This window comes from Rutidosis leptorrhynchoides, chromosome 9 (assembly GCF_046630445.1).
Source record: "Rutidosis leptorrhynchoides isolate AG116_Rl617_1_P2 chromosome 9, CSIRO_AGI_Rlap_v1, whole genome shotgun sequence".
In the NCBI taxonomy this organism is placed as follows: Eukaryota; Viridiplantae; Streptophyta; class Magnoliopsida; order Asterales; family Asteraceae; genus Rutidosis; species Rutidosis leptorrhynchoides.
Genome location: NC_092341.1, coordinates 107,450,670 through 107,456,669, shown reverse-complemented (window position 1 = coordinate 107,456,669; position 6,000 = coordinate 107,450,670).

The following is a 6,000-nucleotide window of genomic DNA, read 5'->3' as shown; positions in this document are numbered from 1 at the left end:
GGTACTGTAGTGACCCGAACTTTTCCATGTTTATATATATTAATTGAGATTGATATTTACATGACTAAATGTTTCCAACGTGTTAAGCAATCAAACTTGTTAAGACTTGATTAATTGAAATAGGTTTCATATAGACAATTGACCACCCAAGTTGACCGGTGATTCACGAACGTTAAAACTTGTAAAAACTATATGATGACATATATATGATTATATATATAGTTAACATGATATTATGATAAGTAAGTATCTCATTAGGTATTTTAACAATGAGTTATATACATAAAATTGAGTTTATTGAATTAAGAAACTCGAAACGATATATATAACGATTATCGTTATAAAGTCTTACTAAATACATATGAATCATATTAAGATATTGATACACTATGTTTAATCATGATAAATGATAAGTAAACAAGTCATTAAGTGTATTAACAATGAACTACATATGTAAAAATAAGACTACTAACTTAATGATTTCGAAACGAGACATATATGTAACGATTATCATTGTAACAACATTTAACTGTATATATATCATACTAAGATATATTAATATATCATAATATCATGATAATGTAATAATTTAACATCTCTTTAGATATAATAAACAATGGGTTAACAACATTTAACAAGATCGTTAACCTAAAGGTTTCAAAACAACATTTACATCTAACGACTAACGATGACTTAACGATTCAGTTAAAATGTATATACATGTAGTGTTTTATTATGTATTCATACACTTTTGAAAGACTTCAATACACTTATCAAAATACTTCTACTTAACAAAAATGCTTACAATTACATCCTCGTTCAGTTTCATCAACAATTCTACTCGTATGCACCCGTATTCATACTCGTACAATACACAGCTTTTAGACGTATGTACTATTGGTATATACACTCCAATGATCAGATTTTAGTAGCCCATGTGAGTCACCTAACACATGTGGGAACCATCATTTGGCAACTAGCATGAAATATCTCATAAAATTACAAAAATATGAGTAATCATTCATGACTTATTTACATGAAAACAAAATTACACATCCTTTATATCTAATCCATATACCAACGACTAAAAACACTTACAAACACTTTCATTCTTCAATTTTCTTCATCTAAGTAATCTCTCTCAAATTCTATCTTCAAGTTCTAAGTGTTCTTCATAAATTCTATAAGTTCTAGTTTCATAAAATCAAGAATACTTCCAAGTTTGCTAACTTACTTCCAATCTTGTAAAGTGATCATCCAACCTCAAGAAATCTTTCTTATTTAAAGTAAGATATCTTTCTAATACAAGGTAATACTCATATTCAAAATTTGATTCAATTTCTATAACTATAACAATCTTATTTCGAGTGATGATCTTACTTGAATTTGTTTTCGTGTCATGATTTTGCTTCAAGAACTTTCAAGCCATCCAAGGATCCTTTCAAGCTAGATCCTTTTGTATCTTTTACAGTAGGTTTATCCACAAAACTTGAGGTAGTAATGATGTTCTTAACATCATTCGATTCATACATATAAAGCTGTCTTATTCGAAGGTTTAAACTTGAAATCACTAGAACATAGTTTAGTTAATTCTAAACTTGTTCGCAAACAAAAGTTAATCCTTCTAACTTGACTTTCAAAATCAACTAAACACATGTTCTATATCTATATTATATGCTAACTTAATGATTTAAAACCGAAAAACACAAAAAACACCGTAAAACTGGATATACACCGTTGTAGTAACACCGCGGGCTGTTTTGGGTTAGTTAATTAAAAACTATGATAAACTTTGATTTAAAAGTTGTTCTTTTGGGAAAATGATTTTTCTTATGAACATGAAACTATATCCAACAATCATGGTTAAACTCAAAGTGGAAGTATGTTTTCCAAAATGGTCATCTAGACGTCGTTCTTTCGACTGAAATGACTACCTTTACAAAAACGACTTGTAACCTGTAATTTTGACAATAAACCTATACTTTTTCTGTTTATATTCATAAAATAGAGTTCAATATGAAACCATAGCAATTTTATTCACTTAAAACGGATTTAAAACGAAGAAGTTATAGGTAAAACAAGATTGGATATTTTTTTGATTGTTGTAGCTACGGGAAATATTGTAACAATTCTATACAAATCATATCCTAGCTAACTTATATTGTATTATATATGTATTCTAATATATTATGTAATCTTGGGATACCATAGACGCGTATGCAAATGTTTTGACATATCATATCGACCCATCTATATATATTATTTGGAACAACCATAGACACTCTATATGCAGTAATGTTGGAGTTAACTATACAGGGTTGAGGTTGGTTCCAAAAATATATATAGTTTGAGTTGTGATCTAGCCAGAGACGTGTATACACTGGGTCATGGATTGATTCAAGATAATATATGTCGATTTATTTCTGTACATCTAATTATGGACAACTAGTTGTAGGTTACTAACAAGGACAGGTAACTTAATAAACTTAAAACAGTAAAACGTATTAAAAATATTGTAAATATATTTTGAACATACTTTGATATATATGTACATATATGTTATACGTTCTTGAATCGACCAGTGGCCAAGTCTTACTTTCCGACGAAGTAAAAATCTGTGAAAGTGAGTTATAGTCCCACTTTTAAAATCTAATATTTTTGGGATGAGAATACATGCAGGCTTTATAAATGATTTATAAAATAGACACAAGTACGTGAAACTACATTCTATGATTGAATTATCGAAATCGAATATGCCCCTTTTTATTAAGTCTGGTAATCTAACAATTAAGGAACATACACCCTAATTGACGCGAATCCTAAAGATAGATCTATTGAGCCTAACAAACCCCATCCAAAGTACCGGATGCTTTAGTACTTCGAAATTTATATCATATCCGAAGGGTGTCCCGGAATGATGGGGATATTCTTATATATGCATCTTGTTAATGTCGGTTACCAGGTGTTCACCATATGAATGATTTTTATCTCTATGTATGGGATGTGTATTGAAATATGAAATCTTGTGGTCTATTGTTACGATTTGATATATAGGTTAAACCTATAACTCACCAACATTTTTGTTGACGTTTAAAGCATGTTTATTCTCAGGTGAATACTAAGAGCTTCCGCTGTTGCATATTAAAATAAGGACAAGATTTGGAGTCCATGTTTGTATGATATTGTGTAAAAACTGCATTCAAGAAACATATGTTGATGTAATATATTTCTATTGTAAACCATTATGTAATGGTCGTGTGTAAACAATATATTTTAGATTATCATTATTTGATAATCTACGTAATGTTTTTAAAACATTTATTGATAAAATAAAGGTTATGGTTGTTTTAAAAATGAATGCAGTCTTTGAAAAACATCTCATATAGAGGTCAAAACCTCGCAACAAAATCAATTAATATGGAACGTTTATAATCAATATGAACGGGACATTTCAGTATGAGACCAAGTGTGAAGTTGAAAATCACAGGAGTGAGGGAATGAAACTGTCGTTGCGGGTGCTCTCGTGATGTAAATATGGTTGGTGTGAAAGTCGTGTAGTACTGTTGAGTGAGTGCGAGTTTGATATTGAAAGGACCCGTTCATATACATTATAAACGATTCACAATAGTTGATTACATCACGAGGTATTTGACCTCTATATGATACATTTTACAAACATTGCATTTGTTTTTAAAAGACAAACTTTCTTTACATCGAAAATTGACAGGCATGCATACCATTTCATAATATCCACTATCCAACTATAACTTGACTTAATAATAATAATCTTTAATGAACTCAATGACTTGAATGCAACGTTCTTCAAAATATGCCATGAAAGACTCCAATTAATATCTTTAAAATGAGCAAATGCACAGCGAAAGATTTCTTTAATACCTGGGAATAAACATGCTTTAAAGTGTCAACCAAAAGGTTGGTGAGTTCATTAGTTTATCATAATCATTCATTTTCATCATTTTAATAGACCACAAGAATTTCATTTCCAGTTCTCATAAATATACGTCCCATGCATAGAGACAAAAATCATTCATATGGATTGAACACCTGGTAACCGACATTCACAATATGCATATAAGAATATCCCCATCATTCCGAGATCCTCCTTCGGACATGATATAAATTTCGAAGTACTAAAGCATCCGGTACTTTGGATGGGGCTTGTTGGGCCCAATAGATCTATCTTTAGGATTCGCGTCAATTAGGGTGTCTGTTCCCTAATTCTTAGATTACCAGACTTAATAAAAAGGGGCATATTCGATTTCGATAATTCAACCATAGAATGTAGTTTCACGTACTTGTGTCTATTTTGTAAAACATTTATAAATATTGCGCATGTATTCTCAGCCCAAAAATATAAAGGGTAAAAAGGCAAATGAAACTCACCATACTGTATTTCGTAGTGAAAATACATATAACGTCATTGAACTAGTGCAAGGTTGACCTCGAATTCACGAACCTAAATTAATTATATATAATTATATGTTGGTCAATATTTGTCTAACAATTAGGTTAGGTCATAGTGTACCACAATCCTAATGCTCGAGACTAATATGCAAAAGTCAACAAAAGTCAGTTTGACTCAAAATGATTTCCAAAATTTATACATGATTATAATATATTTTAAATATCGTCGTTTTATATTTTTAAATATTTTTAAAAGATTTATTAGAGTAAATAATATAATTCATTTATTAATAAATAAAATTTTATATTAAAATTTATATAATAAAATATACTTTTATATATATTAAGTAATAAAATTTATAGGGTTCATTTAATATCATAAAGATAATATGATAGGTATTATTAAAGTAATTTATTACACGTAGTAAAATATGTTTGTATTACATATTTATTTGATAAAATAATATCTATAATGTTAGTAAGTAAAAGTTGTATTATTTTGTAATAATAATTATTATTATAAAAATATCAATATTTATAATTACTAAGATGATATTATGATAAAACGATAATTCTAATTATGATAACTTTAATATTTACGATAATTTTTAATATTATCTTTAAAATAATAATTCTATTTAAAATGATAATAAAAATGATATTTTATAGTAACAATGACATTTCTATTAAAATGATAATTTTTGTTAAAATGATAATTTTTGTTAAAATGATAGTTTTGATACTAACGATACTTTTAATAATAATAGTAATGATAAAAATAATAAGAACGATAATTTTATCTAAATCAATATCTTATAATATTTTAATTTTTTCATGATACTCTTACTCATTATTTCCTAATCGTTTCGTTTAATAGCTTTTAATCGTCTTTTATATCGTGTTCATAATAATGATAATAATAGTAATCAAAATAATTAGGTGTTACTAATATTAGTTTTAATTACAATAATACTAATAATGATAATTACTATGACATTATTAACGATAATGATAATATAATAATAATAATAACAATAACCATTTTTAAATAATGATATATATATTAATAATGATAATAATGATAATGATAATAATAATAATAATAATAATTAGATAATAATAATAATTAGATAATAATAATAATAATAATACTAATTATAACTTTAATGATAATAACGATAGTAATAATAATAAAAATAACAATTTTTAATGATAAATCCTTTTATTGATAAAGATAATAATAATAATAATAATAATAATAATAATAATAATAATAATAATAATAATAATAATAATAATAATAATAATAATAATAATAATAATAATAATAATAATAATAATAATAATAATAAGATAAAACTAGAACGACGATAATAACGACGATAATAATAATCATTTTTAATAATAATACAAACATTCGATGGACTATAACTTCAAATACGTTCATCGAAATCATTCGATATCTAAATAAAAAGTTCTTAATTTTTCGCTAGCTTTCCAACGACATGCATATCTTATACCTTATCTCAGTCGCATATATAACTAATTCAGGATTCAACATAACCTAACTAAAGG